The sequence below is a fragment of the Schistocerca nitens genome, chromosome 6 (assembly GCF_023898315.1).
Source record: "Schistocerca nitens isolate TAMUIC-IGC-003100 chromosome 6, iqSchNite1.1, whole genome shotgun sequence".
Lineage (NCBI taxonomy): Eukaryota > Metazoa > Arthropoda > Insecta > Orthoptera > Acrididae > Schistocerca > Schistocerca nitens.
The window spans coordinates 177741555-177765557 of NC_064619.1; the positions used below are offsets into that span (position 1 = coordinate 177741555).

The following is a 24003-nucleotide window of genomic DNA, read 5'->3' on the forward strand; positions in this document are numbered from 1 at the left end:
ATTTTGCCAAAAATAGGAAGGAAAGTTAAAGGCAAACAGATAATTCTCTCAGGATCACAGAGAGAATCATCAGACAGAGGTGAACAAAATAGTGCTGGTGCTAAAATTTTTACAGTTGACCATTTACCACACAGCTATTCAATTCCCCTTACATTATTTATTATTAAAGCTTTTTTTCCTCTCTTTTTATATTTTTCCATTTCTTTCTTGATACCTTCAGCTATCATTGCATTCTCTACTGATATACCAACATAAAGTCTGACAGCAGATGAAATCTTTGACAAATAATATGTCCAAATGCAGATAAGCATGTGTCTAAGACAAGTGCATATTATATGGACATATAATAAACACAATTTCAAACTCAAATTTTATTAACAAAGATCTTATTAGGAGTTGATTTAAATCAAAATAATATGGAATCGTATAGAAACTGCAACTGGAGAGATATGTGACTTGGAGTTACTGATTTTCAAATGATTTTGTGTATTGCCAAGGTTGTTTCGACTACCCTGCAAAAGTTTCACTGTGAAGCCCTTACAATCCTCCACACTGTCCGGATCCCTCCCCATGTGATTTCCATATTTCTGGGGTCCTAAAGAAAGACATTTGTGGCTGTAGATTTGCTTCGGACAAAGAAGTGCACATCTGGGTACAATCACTGTTCCGCAAGCAAGTGCAAACTGCCTCACAGTGGGATAAATGTATTAACATTTATGGCAATAAACAGTTAACTTACTTTTTCCATCTGTTTCATTTTCATTTGACTGCCCCTTATAATCAAGCATTTTTCTATGTTGAAAGTGTTTAACGAACCTCTGTAGCACAGCAAAACCAAATACTTCCAATTTTTCTATGATACACATTTCATTTTTACACAGAACTAGACTGCAAATGAAATGTTTTAGAGTTAATATACAGCACCCTAAGAGTTCTCTACCTTTGCTCTATTTCATCCTCATTCTTCTTAGAATTTTGCACTTCTTATTGCATTCTATGTTATTAATGTTTTGTACTGGTTTATAAATGCCATGAACGATTTTTTTCTGACATTTTCTATCACTAACAAAAAAGAAAAGAAATTTGCACTTTAATGGCCCATTGATAATAATGTCATTAAAGACAGAACTCAAGCTTGGAATGAACAAAGATAGGGCACGGTCCTGGCCATTTCCTTTTCAAAGGAACAGTTTGCGTTAAGTGATGTAGGAAAGCTACAGAAACTCAAAATAGGATGACAAGGCAATGATTTGAACACTGTTACTACCAAATATAATTTCACCTTCCTGATAACCAGTGCACCTATCCCATTCCAGTTACTTATAAAAAAGGTAGAATTGTTACCTGATTAACTCCAACTTTCCTCAATTAACTTCATCAGTTCAAAAGACAAGCTGATAATGATCCACAGTTTCTGATTTTCTTTGAAATTTGTCAGTTTATTATTCTTGTCACCAACATAGAAACTTGAAATATCAATCAAAAACTGTGATAGTTCTTGGTAGTGTTTAACTGACTTTGTGTAACAAATTGAATAATATTCCAGATTCTAAATTCTCCATCACATTAGTAATTATGGAGATATGAATCCTGATGTCTTCTTCGAACTTATATAGTTTAACTGTCTGTAAAACTTACACTTAAAAAATGATCAGCTGTTTATGCCACTCAAGCTACTTCCCCATGTTTACAGTAATACAGCACTATTGCCTTCTTCTATACGTGTACTCATGAAAGCACAACACACATACATGACCACTGCTTCTGTCTACTGAGGTCAGACTGTGAGCAGCCTGGCAATCGCTCACAGAGTTACCTCAGTGGCCAGAAACGGTGGTCATGCGTGTGTGAGCTGTGTTTAAGTGAATGTATGTATGTGTGTGTGTGTTCTGTCTGCTTTAGAAGAAGGCCTTTTGGCCGAAAGCTCACATGTTTAGCAGTCTTTCTGTTGTGCCTGTCAGCTACTCAACATTTCCTTTACATGATGAGTGGGAACCTAGCCTTCTCATAATACTGTCATTATTCCAATATGTATTTTCCAATTTTTGAAATATTTTTTCAGCTAACTATTCATACTCATATTTCTTTCTTACACACACATGTACTGCATTTTCACACTAATTATTTCTTTCTTCAATATGTTAGACACCTCTTCCACTGAGGCACCTTTTATCATCATTACCTAGCCTAGTGGTTAATGCAAAGATTTGATTTCATTTAATCATCTCCAGAGTTTTCAGTGTCCAGTTTTGAAGATTGTACTAACAAGTTGAGTCTGTGATGTGTAATGCACAGAGACAGACAGACAGACAAACAGACAGACAATATTTTGCAGTTTCCTCAGTGTAAGAATATTTTGCCATGTCACTCCCATGTCCTCTTCCTCTACCCCACACCATGTGCTGCAACTGTTTTGTCTCACAATGAATGGCAACACATGGACTTGTTCCAAATTGTTTCTGCTACTAGCTATCTCTCAGTAAATTTATATACAGGATCCTTACTGCTGTTGTCTGAACAAGTAACACTTGTTCTGTTTCCTATATGCCTCACATAATTAACACTACAGTGGCAAAACAGCCATCATCATGCATGCACTAACACAAAAATGTAACCCAAACACGTTGTTCAAAGAGATTTACCAGAACGCACTGCTGCCTAATGATTCCAGCTGAAGTGACTGAGGATAGTGTGAGGCAGCATTAAGTGGTATACTACCTCACCACTAGCTTTGTTAGAGGTATACAACTCTAATATGGTGACCTTTTTTAGTAATTAAGTTGCAGCTGATGCTTCATCATTGCCAATTTATGATATCTGAGCTTACATCTGCATCTTGCCATGCACTATACTCCAGTGTCTTGTTTCTGAATAAACCTTCCTGGCAGATTAAAACAGTGTGCCAGAATAGGGCTAGAAACCAGAACCTTGCCTTCTCAGTCTGGCACACAGATTCCACCTGCTAGGAAATTTCAAAACAGTGCACACTGTGCTGCAGATTGAAAGAGTCATTCCACGACCTGATTCTTCATATACTGTTGATGCAGTCCACCTGATCTCTTCCTCTTTCACAAAATGAGGTGGTTTAATATTTACGAATTGGGCTCAGAAGAGGAACAGTATTCAATTTTAAATACTTTTGTCATAATTTTAATTGTTCAAATTTCTCCAAACGAATTATTCCCTCAGCAAGGTCACTTCCTTCAAAGTGCGCTAGTGCTCTATCTTTAATGATCTCAATTGCAATAAGTTTGCTATTTCACTGATTTATGTGTTACCAGCATAAATTCTACGAAGCTAAGGTTTTACGAAACCTCCATTAACAAATAATGCTGAACGGTCCTCAGATGTGAATTAAGTTCTGAGAGATAGTTCCTCCAAGTAAGAAGGATATCTCACAAATGATGTAGGTTCAGGTGAAAAGGGGAAGCTAACAGGAGAATGAGGAAGGCCGATAGGAATGGTAAATCCCTTCCCAGCTTAGGTATGTGTTACCAAACTCCATGTCAGAACACTTATTACTATGATTACTAAAAGACTTCTGAAAGTTTTGGTGTTATTTCTCCAGGGGGCAACTGATACTGTTCTAAATTTGAGCAAGTTATGATTCAGTGTTTTGAGTAATTATGCTTTTACACACCTTTAAAAATTTCCTCTTACACATAACCCAAAGAAAGATCTCAGATTTCTATTGTAACCAGCTTAATTAAATATGCTATTTTCTAAGTAAAGATCCTTTTATTATTTGCAGTAAAGTATGGAACTCACAATTTTGTTCAAAGTTACTTTAATTTTTTCTTCATTGTTTCATTCCCTCTAACATACTGTAATGATTAAGCATAAACATTCATCTAGTAAAACTACTGACTGTAAATAGCTATCACTATCATATATGATTTTATATAGTTAACACACAGGTAATATATTTTAAAGCATAAATTTCAAAAGTTGAACATTAAGATCTCATTAAGGATATTTGACTGTGATATCAGATTGTGAATCCACAATCTATGGGTGGTGTCTTTGACTAGTAATAATACCAATAATAATAATAATAATAATAATAATAACATGGGTCCCAGGCTCAAACCCAGTCAATGCTTTAATTTTGTTAAAAACCATCAGCAATTGCAGCTGAAGACTTCTGGCATAAGAAGTCATCTTTGCTGTGCCAACAGTCTAATCACAGAGGGCGGAGGAGCAGGCAGAGGTTCAAGGCACACTCTTGTTCTTTGAGTATGAAACTGCCCCATAAAGGTTGAAGAATCAGCAGTGATCATCGGAATGAGGATGCAGAAGGCAACAGGTACCACATATATGTGTAACCACCGCTCATGTGGCCTGTAACTGAAAATGTCATGACGATCTCACCATCTGCAAAAGATTAACCAATGAAGGGATAACATTCTACGACTCAGTGCATGGAATGTCAGAAGTCTGAACACGACAGGGGAGCCAGAAAATCTGAAATGGAGATGCACAGGCTCAATCTAGATATAGTGGGGGTCAATGAAGTGAAACAAAAACAAGGAATTTAAGGATATATGGTCAGACAAATATAACATAATATCAACAGTAGCAGAAAATGGTACAATGGGAGTAGGATTCATTACGAATAGGAAAGCAGGGCAGAGTGTGAGCTACTGTGACCATTTCAGTAATAGGGATGTTCTTATCAGATTTTACTACAAATCAGTGCTGAAAACGATAGTTCACATTCATATGTCAATGTTGTAAGCAGAAGATGAACAGAAAGAGAAAGGATATAAGGATTCAGATTGGGGAACTCGTTGAGAAGGGAGCGAGAGAGGGTTGTAGCATATCCAAAATGTTAACTGAGCAAGCAGTAATGGAAAACAAAGAAAAATTTGGAGTAGGAATTAAAGTTGAGAGAGAAGAGATAAAAACTTTTTTGAGTTTTGCTGGTGACACTGTAATTCTGTCAGAGGCAACAAAGGACTCAGAAGAATAGTTGAACAGAATGGGCAGCATCTTGAAAGGAGGATACAAGATGAACGCCAACAAAAGCAAAGCAAGTATAATAGAATGTAGTCAAATTAAATCAGATGATGCTAGGGGAATTACATTAGGAAATGAGACACTAAAAGTAGTAGATGAGTTTTGCCATTTGGGCAGCAAAATAACTGATGGCAGCCAAAGTAGAGAAGATGTAAAAAGTAGACTGGCAATACAAGGTAAAATTTTCTGAAGAATAGAAATCTGTTAACATCAAATACAGAGTTCAGTGTTAGGGAGTCTTTTCTGAAGGTAATTTCTGGAGTGGAAGTTAAAAATGGACAAATAAACAGTTTAAACAAGAAGAGAACAGAGGCTACAGAAAAATGCTGAAGATTAGTTGGGTATATCATGCAACTAACAAGGAAGTACTGAACAGAACCAGAGAGATAATAAATCTGTGCCATAACTTGACTAAACGAAGGGATTGGTTTACAGGTCACATTATGAGAATAAAGGGATCACCAGTTTAGTACTGGATGGAAGTGCGAGGGGTAAAAATCATAGAGGGAGACCAAGAGATGAATACAGCTTCAGAAGGATGTAGGTTGCAACAGTTACTTGGAAATCAAGAGCATCACACAGGATAGAGTAGGTCTTCAGAACAAATACCACAACAACAGCAACATCAAATACAGTATGTAAAAGGAAATGAAAATCTAATGACCACGAGGGATTGGTACATAGGTGTAGGGGAAGAAATAGAAGGATTACAGGAGAATATGGGAAATGCAGTAGGAATTAGGAGAAAGACAAACTGAGCTCTGCAATAAATTTCAGATGGCAGTAGCAAATCCTTTGTTCAAGAATAACAAGCAGAAAGCATATACTTGGAAAAGACCCGGAGACATGGGAAGATTCCAGCTGGATTACTTCATAGTCAGACAGAGATTCCGAAATCTGATGTTGGATTGTATGGCATACCCAGAAGCAGATATAGAATCGGATCATTATTTAGTAATGATGATGAGTAGACTGAAGTTTAAGAGATCATACGTAAGAATAAGTGTGGAAGGGAGTGGGATACTGACATACTGAGGAACAATTATACACATTTTGAAGTTCTCTAAGGATGTATATAGTGCAATAAGGAAAATCACAGTAGGCAATTCAGTTGAAGAGGAGTTGACAGCTCTGAAAAGGTGAATCACATATGTTAAGGAAGTCAGGTACAGGAACAAGGAAGGCAAGACAACTTGGGTAACAGGATAAATACTTGATACCAGCACACAGTAAAATTTCATTCTGAATATTTCAACTGATCAATGAAAGCAGGAAGTACAAAAAAGTTCAGGGAAAGACAGGAATACAGCAATATAAAACACACTGGAATGAAATAAATACCAAGTGCAGGGCAGCCAAGGCGAAACAGCAGCAGGAAAAATGTGAGGAAATTGAAAACGAAATGATCATCGTAACGACTGACTTAGTATACAGACAAGTCAAAAAACAACCTTCGACGAAATTAAAAGCGCGGGTGGTATCTTTAAGACTGCAATGAGAATACCATTGTTACGCGCAGAGGAGAGAGCATATAGGTGAAAAGAGTACACTGAAGGTCTCTATAATGGGGAGTACGTGTCAGAGAACTTGACAGAAGAAGAAACTGGAGTGTAAAAGGAAGACATGGAGGATCCAGTATTAGAGTCGGAATTTAAAAGAGCTCTGGAAGACTTGAGATCACATAAAGCAAAAGGGATAGATAACACTCTATCAGAATTTATAAAATCACTGGTCAAAATGGCAACCAAACAAACGTTCAAGTTGGTGTAGAATCAATGAGATTAGCAACAAACCATCAAACATTTGGAAAAATATTACCCACATCAATCTAAGACAGCAAGGGCAGATAGGTGTGAAAACAATATGCCAATTTAGAGTTTCTCAGCAAATCTTGACGATGAACTCCTCTCGGGTTATCAGCCGAGTCAAGGTGTCAACCTGGAGCAAGGTTTCAACAAGATTCCTATTTGTCATCTTAAGGTGAAGTGCCGGGTTTGTGCCCTGACCGAGTCTTTAGAGCCGCTGAACCGCAGACTGCTGTCTCCTCTGTGTCGGCAGCACCAGTCACATGCCTCGGGAGGGGTATGCAACCCGTGCTGGGGGGATCACCATCAGTGGTTGTAGCGGCACCCTGCAGCCTGGCATGCCCAGGCAATATCTGATCCGCTGTTGTCGCCGGTTTCGCATAGTAGAATTCTAGTCATATTTTTGTTGAATCCCAAGCGGTGTTAAGTTGAAAACCACTATTTCAGTTGAGAAGGTTATCAAATGCTCAGATCTTCACAGCCTCTTTAAAGATCGAATCCCAGAATCCGTTCGCCCTGCACAGCAGCTTTGTTTGTTCAAAATCAAACATATGATTTTTGTTGAGACTGTGTTCTGCCACTGGAGATTTCTCCGTTTGGCCTTGGCAAACGCTGCTTCCATGTTCTGAGCAGTGCAGCGAAATACATCGCTGCGTTTGGCTGATGTGTTGTTTACCACACTTGCAGCTGATGCTGTAGAATGGTTCAAATGGCTCTGAGCACTATGCGACTTACTTCTAAGATCATCAGTTGCCTAGAACTTAGAACTAATTAAACCTAACTAACCTAAGGACATCATACACATCCATGCCCGAGGCAGGATTCGAACCTGCGACCATTGCGGTCGCCCAGTTCCAGACTGTAGCACCTAGAACCGCACGGCCATTCTGGCCGGCCGTTGCTGTAGACTTCCAGATGCCCGTATTTCAAGTTTATGCTTCACTGAGCCCAGCATATTCCTCATTTTGGCTGATGAGTGAAAGATGGTTTTAATGTTGCTCTTTTCTAATATTCTGGCAAATTTTTACCATGGGTGGCCCAGCATACAAAAGGAATGCCTTCATTGTGTCAAAAAGCTGGTGGAGTTTGTGAAGACACTTCAAAGAACACTTCTGGACAAAGGTGACATCCTAGACAGCTTTGATGCCACGCCCCTCTTCATAAAGGTACCTCTTAAGGAGTCCTTGACTTCAATGAAGACACAGTGGAACTGTTCTGCCAAGCACTCACTGTCACATACTTTCAATGTGGTGGTAAATTCTACCAACATATAGACCATCTTTTGCTTATCTGTCAAAATCAAGAATATGCTGGGCTCAGTGAAGGATAAACTAGGAATATGGATACCTGCAGTATACAGCATCATCTGTGATTGTGGCAAGCAGTACATCAACCAGACACAGTGATGTATATCGCAGTGCTGCTCAGAGCATGTAAGAAGTATTCGCATAGGCCAAACGCAGAAATCTGCAGTGGCAGAATACCAGGGTGTATACGTGGACAAGGAAAAAAATTTCCCGGATTTCTCGATTAAAAATACACTTTCTCCCAGATGAAAATACACTTTTTCCGTGTTAAGTGACAGTACACTTTTCATCAAACAGTAAAACTTATCAAGCCTTTCAATGGTTATGGTTTTAACACTGGCGTAGATTTTCCCGGCACTTTAGAAAACGAAACTCAGGAAAAAAACACGCTTTGGAAAGATGTCTGATGTGCAGCAACGTGTACACTGCATATTTTCATATTGTGAAAGTATAAATTCGAATTCCACCAAATACTGCATGTTACTTTCCAAAGCACTGAAATCAAGATTGTGATGAGCTTTTGTAAGTCAGTCATAGCTCATGTCACGTGATCTCGCCAGCCGATGACAGCGGATATTCAGAGTATATCTTAATGCAATAATTTACCAACAGCCGTATGTACTGTAGAAATTTATTTTATTTTATGAACTTCTATATGCTACCAGTTTCGGCATTACATTGATGCCATCTTCAGGCCCCACTTGTCATAGTCGTAAAATCGCTATACACGGAAGGAGCCATATAACTGGATCTGTGAATCAAATCGTCCTGCAACAGCTCTTGGTGGCCAGGCAACACAGACTGAGGACAGAGAATAGGACATGTGATGCAGTCAGCCAACAGCAACATCACTGTTAAGTAGTATGAACACACAAATAGGAAAAGGTAATGGTTTAAATTAATATACATAGTGTTGCTGCAAAAAAAAGAAAAGCTTTTCACATATAATATTGGTCTCAAAGATTAATAAACTGCAAGAGAAGCTAAGCTTTCACATATAACATTGATCTTTTTTTGCGCTTGTTACACTTTAAAATACATCACGCAATTCTGCCAGTAAAATTTTTAACAATGACATAAATGTCTGATCTTCTGGGCTAGAAATTATTCTGAATGGTTGTCCTCAAAGAGCTGATTTTTAAATGAGAGTCAAATGCTCTGTGATTTAAGAAATTCATCATACATTCTCGCACATAGTTCATCTTGCATAAAAGGAAATTTACTTTGAAAGTAACACCTTTCAAACAACCATTTGCAATATTTTCCCACAACCTGTTAGAAATAGGTTCGTTTCAGCAGTTGCCAGAGACCGCGAAATAACAGACATCACTGTGCTTGCACAGCTACAATGACGCAGGAAGTTCGTATTTTCATACATGTAAAACATTAAAAGATCTTACATTATGTCACAAAAGAAACAAGACATTAGAGGATACTCCAGGAGCATCGGAATTTCATGAACCATACTAAAATAGATAATTCGGCTTGAAGTTCACATTCGTATGTCCAGATTTGGACGTCAATTTTCTTGTAGTACCAGTACTTTATTATCTTATGTTTGGTTCTTTATTGTGGTATATGCCATACATGCTATAAGATGAAAACATGCACTTGAAATGCAGCGAGCAGTTGAAACTAGCCAATAGTATGGAATTAAATACTTCATTTCAAATAAATTGACTGCCTCAGCAGAAAAGATTAATAAAAGCCAAATTTCTTTAGCGAACCGACAAAAATAACTTCACTGTTCTGCAAGGAGATTAATGCTTGCCTGTCAGAAGGAATAAAATAAAATCTAAAACTAATAACATATTTTAGCCTTCCGTAATTATGTGAATGTATTTTAATTCACCTGATAGCTCCCGGCCACAGAAATCCATTTTTTTTTTTTTTCATTTGACATGAGAGCAATAAACGAAGATGAAACATCAAAAATCACTAAACGTAAACACGGGTCACAGGAGACTACCCACCTTCCCACAACAACTCAGACTGCTCTGTGCATCAGCCTCGGATCTACGATATTTCCAAACTGGGGCAATACTAGATAGTGGCACTCCTCCTCCCTAGAGCGTTTGATGTAGGACAGCAAAAATTTACATAATCTTTCTGAATAGTCTAATACATAAAACATGTGTGTTTGAGGAAATGTGAGACATTTTATTTGGTCTTAAGTGTGCCAAAGTGCAGTGCCATGCCGCGTTCTTCTACCACGTCACTGTATTTCGCTCTGTGGAATTGAAACGTGTAATATTTTGGAATGGGTGCCACAAACTATATTCAGGACAGTTGAAATTAAAATGTCCTATGGTGCCCATCCTGCTCCTAGTCGGCCGCTTTTACATCCTGCCCCTCTTAAAACAAACTTGCAATTAATACTGGATGGAATTATTTGCAACCAGGAAAACAAGAACCCTTCAGAAAATTTGCACTCTTTACTGCCTATTAGCTAATAACTTGTTGTTTTGTGTGACATAAAATTAAATACAGGATACATAAAACCAGTAAAGACAAGAAACAAGCAAGACAGTTCACATTTCTTCAATCCTTAAGTCCTAGCATTTTTTCCCTCTAACCTTGCAACAGCTTTACATGGCGTACTTTCCTTTCTGCAAAAGAATCTATTACCTCATCAAAGTCCATCAAACATTTTGTACAGGAAAACTCAATGTCGCTGCTTAATACTGGAAAAGCTATTGATACAAATAGTACCTAAGACTGGTGTGGTTTCTTGATCTGATTACACGTATTTTGTCAGTGTCTGCCAGATAAAACGAAATAGGCCTGCCTAATATTGCAGCAATTGTAACACACACCAAATAAACGAGACTGTTTTGGTACAAATAGTCATTTTTATAATATGACAGAATATAATTCACGAAGTACCGATGTCAAATGCCTATTAGGCCTACTAGAAGCAAAAAGTTTTATGTTAGGAAATAGTTTCACATTCCATTCATACTCTCTAGCTTCTAAAGCATGAGATCAAAAAGTGGTAGTATGAAATTTTTATATAAATTTGGAATTGTCATATTCTTCCATAATTTGTGTGATGTCCCTGTTTCTTCTCCTCCCTCATTCTAACAAATAATCTTGTCATCACTGATTCTGTAACTATTACTGCCAGTGTTAAAACATATTCTTCAGTTAACTTCACTAACCCGGCCACAATCACTGGTTTAGTTAGCCCGCGGTTGTTCTCCGGTTGGGACTGTGACTGGTGTGTTAGGATGCGGGTCGAGCTGGCATCCCTTCGCTCCCACCTTCAGGCAGTGTTGGCTTCGGTCACACAGCTTGAGGCTGTTGCCAATGGGCATCACTGTGGGGGTCCGGACAGGGGTTTGTTGGGGATGGCCAGCTCATCCCACACATCTGCCGATCAGACTACAGCTGTGGCTGCCTGGGATACTGACCACATTGAGGCTGACCCCTCACCCATTTGCAGGTGGTCGCTCATGTCGGCACCAATGATGTGTGTCGCTATTGATCGGAGGAAATCCTCTCTGGCTTCCGGCGGCTATCTGATTTGGTGAAGACTGCCAGTCTCCCTAGCGGGATGAAAGCAGAGCTCACCATCTGCAGCATCGTCGACAGGACTGACTGCGGACCTTCGGTACAGAGCCGAGTGGAGGGTCTGAATCAGAGGCTGAGACGGTTCTGCGACTGTGTGGGCTGCAGATGCCTCGACTTGCGCCATAGGGTGGTGGGGTTTTGGGTTCCGCTGGATAGGTCAGGAGTCCACTACACACAGCAGGCGGCAACATGGGTAGCTGGGGTTGTGTGGCGTGGACTGGGCGTTTTTTTAGGTTAGATGGCCTTGGGCAAGTACAGAAAAGGCAAAAGCCTCAAAGGGTGCGGGGCAAAGTCAGGAGAACATGCGGGGACCAAGCAGCAATTGGTATTGTAATTGTAAACTGTTGAAGCTGCATAGGTAAAGTACTGGAACTTCAAGTGCTGATAGAAAGCACTGAAGCTGAAATCGTTATAGGTATGGAAAGCTGGCTGAAGCCAGAGATGAATTCTGCCAAAATTTTTACAAAGCCACAGATGGTGTTAGAATGGATAGATTGCATGCAACCAGTGGTGGCATGTTTGTCACTGTTAGTAGTAGTTTATACTGTAGTGAAATAGAAGTGGATAGTTCCTGTGAATTATTATAGGCGGAGGTTATACTCAACAACCGAGCTAGGTTAATAATTGGCTCCTTTTACTGACCTCCCAACTCAGCAGAATTAGTGGCAGAAGAACTGAGAGAAAATCTGGAATAAATTTCCTCGGCATGTTATAGTCGTAGGTGGAGATTACAATTTACGAGATATAGACTGGGACACTCAGATGTTTAGGACGAGTGGTAGGGACAGAGGCATCGAGTGACATTATACTGAGTGCACTACCTGAAAATTACCTTGAGCAATAAAACAGAGAACCACCTCGTGGACCCACTGATGACAAACAGACCCGAACTTTTTGACTCTGTAAGTGCAGAACAGGGAATCAGTGATCATAAGGCCGTTGCAGCATCCCTGAATATGGAAATAAATAGGAATATAAAAAAAGGGAGGAAGGTTTATCTGTTTAGCAGGAGTAATAGGAGGCAGATTTCAGACTACCTAACAGATCAAAACGAAAATTTCTGTTCTGACACTGACAATGTTGTGTTTATGGAAAAAGTTCACGGCAATCGTAAAATGTGTTTTAGACAGGTACGTGCCAAGTAAAACTGTGAGGGACGGGAAAAACCCACCGTGGTTCAACAACAAAGTTAGGAAACTACTGCGAAAGCAAAGAGAGCTTCACTGCAAATTTAAACACAGCCAAAACCTCTCAGACAAACAGAAGCTAAAAGATGTCAAAGTTAGCATAAGGAGAGCTATGTGTGAAGCGCTCAGGGAATTTGAAAGTAAAATTCTATGTACCGACTTGACAGAAAATCCTCGGAAGTTCTGGTCTTACATTAAATCTACATTAAATCAGTAAGTGGATCGAAACAGCATATCCACACTCTCTGGAATGATAATGGCACTGAAACAGAGGATGACACGCATAAAGCTGAAATGTTGTTGTTGTTGCGGTCTTCAGTCCTGAGACTGGTTTGATGCAGCTCTCCATGCTACTATATCCTGTGCAAGCTTCTTCATCTCCCAGTACCTACTGCAACCTACATCCTTCTGAATCTGCTTAGAGTATTCATCTCTTGGTCTCCCTCTACGATTTTTACCCTCCACGCTGCCCTCCAATACTAAATTGGTGATCCCTTGATGTCTCAGAACATGTCCTACCAGCCGATCCCTTCTTCTAGTCAAGTTGTGCCACAAGCTCCTCTTCTCCCCAATTCTACTCAATACCTCCTCATTAGTTATGTGATCTACCCATCTAATCTTCAGCATTCTTCTGTAGCACCACATTTCAAAAGCTTCTATTCTCCTCTTGTCTAAGCTATTTATCATCAACGTTTCACTTCCATACATGGCTACACTCCATACAAATACTTTCAGAAACGACTTCCTGGCATTTAAATCTATACTCGATGTTAACAAAATTTTTTTTCTTCAGAAACGCTTTCCTTGCCATTGCCAGTCTACATTTTATATCCTCTCTACTTCGACTATCATCAGTTATTTTGCTCCCCAAATAGCAAAACTCCTTTACTACTTTAAGTGTCTCATTTCCTAATCTAATTCCCTCAGCATCACCCAACTTACTTCGACTACATTCCATTATGCTCATTTTGCTTTTGTTGATGTTCATCTTATACCCTCCTTTCAATACACTGTCCATTCCATCCAGCTGCTGTCTCTGACAGAATTACAATGTCATCGGCGAACCTCAAAGTTTTTATTTCTTCTCCATGGATTTTAATACCTACTCTGAACTTTTCTTTTGTTTCCTTTATTGCTTGCTCAATATACAGATTGAATAACATCGGGGATAGGCTACAACCCTGTCTCACTCCCTTCCCAACCACTGCTTCCCTTTCATACCCCTTGACTCTTACAACTGCCATCTACTTTCTGTACAAATTGTAAATAGCCTTTCGCTCCCTGTATTTTACCCCTGCCGCCTTCAGAATTTGAAAGAGAGTATTCCAGTCAACATTGTCAAAAGCTTTCTCTAAGTCTACAAATGCTAGAAACGTAGGTTTGCCTTTCCTTAATCTTTCTTCTAAGATAAGTCGTAAAGTCAGTATTGCCTCACGTGTTCCAATATTTCTACGGGATCCAAACTGATCTTCCCCGAGGTAGGCTTCTACCAGTTTTTCCATTCGTCTGTAAAGAATTCGTGTTAGTATTTTGCAGCTGTGACTTATTAAACTGATAGTTCGGTAATTTTCACATCTGTCAACACCTGCTTTCTTTGGGATTGGTATTATTATATTCTTCTTGAAGTCTGTGGGTATTTCGCCTATCTCATACATCTTGCTCACCAGATGGTAGAGTTTTGTCAGAAATGGCTCTCCCAAGGGCGTCAGTAGTTCTATTGGAATGTTGTCTACTCCCGGGGCCTTGTTTCGACTCAGGTCTTTCAGTGCTCTGTCAAACTCTTCACGCAGTATCATATCTCCCATTTCATCTTCATCTACATCCTCTTCCATTTCCATTATATTGTCCTCAAATACATCACCCTTGTATAGCCCCTCTATATACTCCTTCCACCTTTCTGCTTTCTGCTTTCCCTGCTTCATCAAAGCTCTTGATATTCATGCAAGTGGTTCTCCTTTCTCCAAAGGTCTCTTTAATTTTCCTGTAGGCAGTGTCTATCTTACCCGTAGTGAGATAACCCTCTACATCCTTACATTTGTCCTCTAGCCATCCCTGCTTAGCCATCTTGCACTTCCTGTCTATCTTGTTTTTGAGACATTTGTATTCCTTTTTGCCTGCTTCATTTACTGTATTTTTATATTTTCTCCTTTCATCAATTAAAGTCAATATTTCTTCTGTTACCCAAGGATTTCTACTAGCCCTAGTCTTTTTACCTACTAGGTCCTCTGCTGCCTTCACTACTTCATCTCTCAAAGCTACCCATTCTTCTTCTACTGTATTTCTTTCCCCAATTCCTGTCAATTGTTCCCATATGCTCTCCCTGAAACTCTGTACAACCTCTGGTTCTTTCAGTTTATCCAGGTCCCATCTCCTTAAATTCCCACCTGAAATACTAAACACCTTTTTCCAAAGCTGTTTCACAGAGGAAGATCGCACTGCAGGTCCTTCTCTAAATCATCGCACGAACAAAAAAATGGCTGACATCAAAATAAGTGTTCAAGGAAAACAAAAGCAACTGACATCACTCAACAGAGGAAAGTCCACTGGACTTGGCGGGATACCAATTCGATTCTACACAGAGTACGCGAAAGAACTTGCCCCCCTTCTAACAGCCATGTACCGCAAGTCTCTAGAGGAACGGAAAGTTCCAAATGATTGGAAAAGAGCACAGTTAGTTCCAGTTTTCAAGAAGGGTCGTCGAGCAGATGCGCAAAACTATAGGCCTATATCTCTGACATCGATCTGTTGCAGAATTTTAGAACATGTTTTTTGCTCGCGTATCATGTCATTTCTGGAAACCCAGAATCTACTCAGTAGGAATCAACATGGATTCCGGAAACAGCGATCGTGTGAGACCCAACTCGCTTTATTTGTTCATGAGACACACAAAATATTAGATACAGGCTCCCAGGTAGATGCCATTTTCCTTTACTTCTGGAAGGCATTCGATACAGTTCCGTACTGTCGCCTGACAAACAAAGTAAGAGCCTATGGAATATCAGACCAGCTGTGTGGCTGGATTGAAGAGTTTTTTAGCAAACAGAACACAGCATGTTGTTCTCAATGGAGAGACATCTACAGACGTTAAAGTAACCTCTGGTGTGCCACAGGGGAGTGTTATGGGACCATTGCTTTTCACAATATATATAAATGACCCAGTAGATAGTGTCGCAAGTTCCATGCAGCTTTTCGCAGATGATGCTGTAGTATACAGAGAAGTTGCAGCATCAGGAAATGGCACCGAAATGCAGGAAGATCTGCAGCGGATAGGCACTTGGTGCAGGGAGTGGCAACTGACCCTTAACATAGATAATTGCGAATACATAGGAAGAAGGATCTTTTATTGTATGATTATATGATAGCAGAACAAACACTGGTAGCAGTTATTTCTGTAAAATATCTGGGAGTATGTGTACGGAACAATTTGAAGTGGAATGATCATATAAAATTAATTGTTGGTAAGGCGGGTGCCAGGTTGAGATTCACTGGGAGAGTCCTTAGAAATTGTAGTCCATCAACAAAGGAGGTGGCTTACAAAACACTCGTTCGACCTATACTTGAGTATTGCTCATCAGTGTGGGATCCGTACCAGGTCGGGTTGACAGAGGAGATAGAGAAGATCAAAAGAAGAGCAGTTCATTTCATCACAGGGTTATTTGGTAAGCATGATAGCGTTACGGAGATGTTTAGCAAACTCAAGTGGCAGACTCTGCAAGAGAGGCGCTCTGCATCGCGGTGTAGCTTGCTGTCCAGGTTTCGAGAGTGTGCGTTTCTGGATGAGGTATTGAATATATTGCTTCCCCCTACTTATACCTCCCGAGGACATCACAAATGTAAAATTAGAGAGATTCGAGCGCGCATGGTGGTTTTCCATCAGTCATTCTTCCCACGAACCATACGCAACTGGAACAGGAAAGGGAGGTAATGACAGTGGTACGTAAGGTCCCTCCGCCACACACCGTTGGGTGGCATGCGGAGTATGAATGTAGATGTAGAAGATAATACGTAATCTTTGTTACCTGTTATTCCTGTTAGGGTAATTCCATATCAAATCACCCAATAAAAAATAAATTTTACACCCACCTCCTTAGATTTTCATGAAATTTGGTTCAAATGGTTCTAATACCATCCTGACAACACCTGCAATTTTTTTTTGCTGTATCTCGTACAGTTTTTTTTTTAATAAATTTTTAAAGTTTTTACGTTTTGCGTTTTCTGAACCTTCGGAAATGGTCAGTTTAATTTGTATTCAAAACTTTAAATTTGCTTATCTTAAAAACTCTTTTAGATAACATCATGAATTTTTGCAGCAAGTTTATTTATTATACGTATTTGAAGATAAAAATGATGCTATTAAAATATATTAATATTTTCTATGAAAAAAAAATATATATGTATTTTTTTTTAACGGATGTTTTGTTTTATAAGAATTGCAATATCTCGAGTCTCAGACCTGATAGAATGCTCAAATTTGTTTTAATTTACTCTTAAACATATAGGCTACTTGATAAAACAAAAATAATGATGGCTTTTTAACATGTTTATTAATTATAGTAGATTACATTAGAATTATGTACAAAGATAGTTTACTTACGACACTTATGTATAACCCAACTGATTGCTTGAAACATTGAATTTTTTGAGTAATTTTGTCTTTTTAACAAACATTAATGCACATTCAAACTGTTTTTCCACTTCATCCAAGAGCTTTCAGTTCTTTTGATACAGTCTTTTTTGAAGTAATACATTCTCCCAGTGCCGCTTGATTGAGGTGCGTCTACTACACAGACTATGTGCTCCAAAGGCACTATGCAGGAATCTTCTCTTTCAGGCCAATAAAATGATGCAGCGGGTCCTGAAGGATGTAGAAATAGAATTTCTGCATCTTCTTCATCATTGAATATTGTTTTTACCAGTCCAAAGTACCAGTTACCATCATAATTTGCAGCCACATAGCAATTTATGGATGGTTCAACACGAACCCAATCAGAAGAAGAATGGAAAGAAAAGACTAAGGAGGGTTTTACACTATCTGTAGTCCTAATTTCAAGGTTGTTTGTTGGAAGTGGTTTGAAGTTATGAAAACGTCTAGTTCCAGGAATGGTTCGGGTTGCTGAAAAACGTTTTTCTAGTTTTAACCATAGCAAATCAGCTTCTTTTTTGTCAATAAAGTGAAAATGAATGTTTTCAATATTTTTTTCACAAAACTTATACACATCGATTGCTGTCATTATTTGTTCTTTGTCTGAAAGCTGTAGACTGGCTTTCCTTAAAATTCTTTTAATAGTTCCTCCTAGGCCATCACAAATTGACTTCCCATGACTTGTTGCAAAAAAAGAGTGTTGGGCCTTCAAATTAAAGTCTCTCAAGTGTTCAGTCAAATTTTTAAAACTGTTTCTATTTTTGTACTGCCCAGCACAACCATCTGTAAAGTAGTGAACTGAGTCAATGTCAGTATGATGTAACGACAGCCACTTTGTAATTTCTTTTTGTACAAAGTTAACAAAACCAGTGTCATGTTCTTGGTCATCACTAATAAAACAGTGGTTGGAAACAAAAACATTGTTTTCCTCATTTCTTAGAAAAACTCCAACTGGGTGTAGAGTACAACCACCTCTATTCCAGTGGTAACTTTGGATCTCATTTTGTATAACAAAGGAATAATTTTCACTGAAATCCATCACAATAATTGCTGTTTTGGGTGGTGGGTCTTCTTTCAATCTTTTAAAGGCTGCTGATTGGGATTTTGCTATAAACGAGTGGGGGTGAGCTTTTCCAATGACCTAACCAATAAAGAAATGTAGTTTCAACACTGATAGACTGTTTGATCATTTCTGCCCTGTCTGTGTTAACCCACTGACTGATTACAATTTCTTCTTCTAAATCATAATCTTCATTTAGTTTTTCAGTTAAGCACTCTGTTAGTGCAGTATTTGCAGGACAGCTGTTGCAATGATGTAGCATGCAGTTTTGGTTTTCTGTGTTGCACACAAGCATCTTAATTAGGTCTTTATAAGATTCTTCAGTTTTCACAGCATCCAGTAATAGTTTAACATTCCGGTGGATACTGCATACACATACAGTGTGTGTGCCTGCAGCACCAGCAAGGATACACCATTTAGGTCTCAAGAAACAAAATTTTGAAAATCCTACTTCTACCTCGGGATTCTCCCGTTTGAAAGAATAATAGAGTTCTCTCAAGTTACACAAAATGAGTCTTTTTTGCATGTACACATTTTTTTGAACACTTACTTTGTCTTTTGTTCCAGGTAGCACTCTGGAACTTTCATCCTTTTCATAAAAATCTGTTACAAGTCTTACTGTATTTTCAGAAAGAGTTTTACCTTTTTTTGGACCAGGAGTTTCCAAAATACCCTTTTCAGATTTTAGCTTTCTAGCTTGTCGCACCATGTACTCACTTACATTAAATTCTTTCATCACTTTATTTCGAGTCCAAGAATCTGGAGCCAAGGTCAGAATCTGGATTTTTCTAGACCTCCCAACAGATGAAATCTTCTCTTTCATAAGAGAAATCATTACATCAAAATACTTTGCTTTCTCAACCACACTTTTATCTTCTTTGTCATCATCAGAACTTGGTGCATCATATTTTAATGCTTTTGAAACCGCCTTTTTTGCAGTCTTTTCAATATTGCTAACCTTCCTTTTAAAATAAGACCCTTTACTTTGTTCTGACAAGCCATGAAGCTTTATCGGTGTTAAACCTAAATAATCAAGAGCAATGTTTGTTTGTATGAGGGATTCATTTCTGGATTCCAATGATTCTAATTCAACCATGACTTCATCATCTGTTTCACTTTCATTGACTTCAACTCTTAATTTTTCCTCACAAAAGTTACGGCATGTTGAGCAAAGCTTTTGTCCAGGTTTTATGCTAATATTTTTTGTCAGTAATTGTTTAGAAAGATCCAAGCCTACACTTCTCAACGATTTTTTGATGGGCTTTTTGTGTTATTTTAGTGGGTCTACACATGTTGTTTGATACTTTTCAAAAACATTTAAAAAGTAGTAGCTGTGGTGTGAACATATATTCTTAAATTCACACAGATTAATTCCAGATCGTAAGTGGATCAAATCTTTTTCTTCCTCACTCAATTCTGATACCAGCTGTAACTTTTTTGAAGGTGTGTAGGTTGTTTGGAAACAGTCAGATTTTTTAAATAACCCTACACTACAGGTTTGAATATCTGACATACTGATTTCACTTTTGGTCTGATTACTGTTCTGGTTACTTTTATAGGATCTTGGAAAAGAATCTCTGTAAACTAAGCAACAGTACTTACTGAGAGTTCGAATAAACTTAATAAAATACTATCCAAGCACTATTTAACACTGTAATAATTTTTTACTTCAAAACACAGGAGTAATAATACAAAATCCAAGTGTACATTGTTACTCCAAGAAGACAAAAACTTATTTTCGGTGTCTAAGTCACTTGGCATTTTTTATTTTTAAAATATAATTAATATTATTTTAAAAATTAGATAACTATTAAACAGGTTAAAAAGCCAACATAATTTTTCTTTTATCTAATAGCCTATACAATTAAGAGTATTTTAAAACAAATTTGAGCTTTCTATCAGGTCTGAGACTCTAGATATTGCAGTTTTTGTAAAACTAAACATCCGTTAGCTAAAAAAATAAATAAAATAAAAGAAAAAACTTATAAATTTTTTTTTCATTTGGAAGAATTTAATATATCTTTATGGTAATTTTTTTTAACATTTAGATATAATACACAAACTTATTCCAAAATTTCATACTGATATCTTGAGTATTCTTTAATATACAAATTTTTTTAGTTGTGAGGACACGTTTAAGTTACAATTTCCGACTGCTGAAACAAAGCCAAATCTAAAAACTTTAAAAATTTATTAAAAAAAACTATAAGAGATAGAGCAAAAAAATTTTACAAGTGCTTTCAGGATGATAAAAGAAGTAATTGTACCAAGTTTCATCAAAATCTGACATGGTTGGTGTCAAGGCCTGGGTGACTTGACATGGAATGACCCGTTAGTCATTTATTTCCACTCTGGTAATCTGACTCTATGGATTTCGCTAATAATTATAACGCAGATCATTTGCTAACCCAGTCAACCACATATACAGTGACTGGAATTCATCCGTTCGGCTTTATTCTGCTAAGCTCCTATCGCCCCGTCATCAGAAGATCAAAACAAACTGCAAAACGATTTAGAAAAAATATCTGAATGGTGCGAAAACTGGCAGTTGATGCTAAATAATGAAAAGTGTGAGGTCATCCACATGAGTGCTAAAAGGGACTCATTAATCTTTGGTTACACGATACGTCAGACTACCCTAAAAGCCGTAAATTTAACTAAATACCTAGGTATTACAATTACGAACAACTTAAATTGGAAAGAACACATAGAAAATGTAGGAAAGGCTAACCAAAGACTGTGTTTTATTGGCAGGACACTTAGAAAATGTAAGAGACCTACTAAGGAGACTGCCTACACTATGCTTGTCTATCCTCTTTTAGAATACTGCTGCATGGTGTGGGATCCTTACCAGAGAGGACTGACGGAGTACATCAAAAAAGTTCAAAGAAAAGTAGCACATTTTGTATTGTCACGAAATATGGGAGGGAGTGTCACAGAAATGATACAGGATTTGGGTTGGACATCATTAAAAGAAAGGTGTTTTTCATTGTGACGGAATCTTCTCACGAAATTACAATCACCAGCTTTCTCCTCCGAATGCGAAAATGTTTTGTTGACACTGACCTACATAGGGAGCAATGATCACCATGATAAAATAAGGGAAATCAGAGCTCGTATGGAAAGATACAGGTATTCATTCTTTCCGCGCACTATACGAGATTGATACAATAGAGAATTGTGAAGGTGCTTTGATGAACCATCTGCCAGGCACTTATATGTGATTTGCAGAGTATTCATGTAGATGTAGAATTTGTTCAAAAATGTTCAAAAACCAACAGGGACGTGTTTCAAAATTTTATGAATAAGCAATTGACCAATGTGCACTAGATGCTAGGTACTTTGTGAAACAAGGTGTTATTCTTCAAGAATATGAATTTGGCGCCCTCCGCCCCTCCTGAAATTTCCGCCTGGGGCAGATACCCTGGTTTGTCCCCCATCCTTAGATCCGGGCCTGTTGCGCACGCATGAATCTGACATCTTAGGTGCAGCAGTAAAATTTTTCTGGGTAGAGTCTGGCTGCTTGCTTAGACAGCTAACTGCTAAACTTCTGTAGCCAGAAGTAGGACAAGATACTACTCATATGTGACTGAAATGCGCATGGGCATGAGCTTGCTTGCAACTGCTCGAACAAATCTAATGTAAGCAGCTGTGACGTCATGCTCATCGGACGCAATTTGTTTTGAAGCACTGCAGTCTTCCTAAAGCCTTTGACTCATTTTGCTGTTAGCAGACGCTTGTATGAGTGCTGTGTCTTGTTGTATATGGCACATTTCCTTTGCAATTTAAGTACTTTTTCATCATTTCTTTCCTCTCTCGTTCAAGTTTTATCACTGCAGTATTGCTCTACAGCGGTGAGATACAGTAATATCCTTTGCTAGAGTATTGGTTCTTACTAGTCGAAGTTATAAAAATTTAACTGAAAACTAAAACAATGAAAAATGAAAACTAAAATAATTAAAAATTCCTGGAATTCTAAAGAATTCCCGGTTTTCTCCTGGGTGAAAAAATTCCCGGGATTTTTGCAGATCTCCCGGGTCATATACACCATGAATACAGTCTCAATGAAAACCATATGTTTGATTTTTAACAAACAAAGCTGCTGTGCAGAGCAAACACACTGTGGGGCTCGATCTTTAAAGAGGCTGTGGTGATACAAATCCATGACAACCTAGTCTTAAGATAAGATGTTTCCAACCTAGCACCGTCTATGTTGCAGCGATAACAAAAATACGGCCAGAATGCTCCAATGCGAAACCGGCAAAACCAGCAGATCAAATAGCGGCCGAACCCATCAGCATGCAGGGAGCCCCCCCACCATCACCAGCTGCGACTCCCCCCCCCCACCCCTCTCCCCAGCATGGGCCCTAACACCCCTTCTGGAGGCGCATGATTGGCGCTACCACCACAGACGAGGCAGAGGAGCCAGCAGCTATAAAGACTCGGACATGACAAACTGGACACTTCGCGTGAAGATAACAAGTAGGAAAACTTGATAAAACCTTGCCCCAGAACGATGCCTTGACTCTGCTGATAACTCGAGAAGACTTCATCATTGAGATTTGCCAAGAATGTCTAAATTCACATATAGCACACCTCTATGGGGAGGAGACAAGAGTGCAGCTTCATGATGCTGCAGAAACTTTATAACAAGAAAGCAAACCTGCTCAGCAGACTAGCCTACCTGCAACCATGTCAGGACAAAAATGTGCTGCTACAGTTCACTCACCTCCATCATCACATCAACATGATGAGGACAAGACACATTTTACACGCTAACTTGGAGCACATACACATCACGAGGTGTGATCTTGACAAAACTGGTCATAGTCTACTCACGTGCCACTTGAAACTGGCATCCAAACTCTCACCTTGCTCATGAGGGTGGGTAGATGGTAACACATTAGCAACCAGCGAATTCTGCAAATGCAAAGCCATCACAAAACAAGACAATTTCCACCAACTGCCAGGGCTCAACTGCAGCACATTGATACAAAGGGTTCGAAGACCATTATTAACTTAATTGGAAAGGAACTGGACAAGACAACATCCATGCTGTCAAAAGGATTAAATTTTGCACCGGTTCTAACCATATTACCTAAATGGGAGATCATCAGTAGCACTGAGCACGCCATCCAGAGGCTTCCCTCTGAAACATCCAAAGAGAACAGAGGGAGACTTGCAGTCCTGGAAAAAGCAAAAACACCAAAAACCAACATCTCCACGGTTGAAACCAGGGCACAACATGACCTACGAGAAGACGAAGGAACGGTCGTCCTAGCGGCAGACAAAGGCAATGCAATGGTAGTGCTATGGTCAGTTGACTACTGGCAGAAGAACGAGATTGTCTTACAAGAGCCAGCTTACAAACAAATGAAAAAAGATCCTATGTCAGCTATGATGATGAGGA

The 24003-nt window shown here is 38.7% G+C and overlaps 2 protein-coding genes across 7 annotated transcripts in view; one reads left to right on the forward strand and one right to left on the reverse strand.

Annotated features, from left to right (window-relative positions):
* Positions 1–24003, reverse strand: part of LOC126262575 (methyltransferase-like protein 25B) — a 112805-nt gene that overhangs the window by 73946 nt on the left and 14856 nt on the right. The window lies entirely within an intron of this gene.
* LOC126262577 (tubulin beta chain-like) overlaps positions 1–24003 on the forward strand; it is a 309685-nt gene that overhangs the window by 66809 nt on the left and 218873 nt on the right. The window lies entirely within an intron of this gene.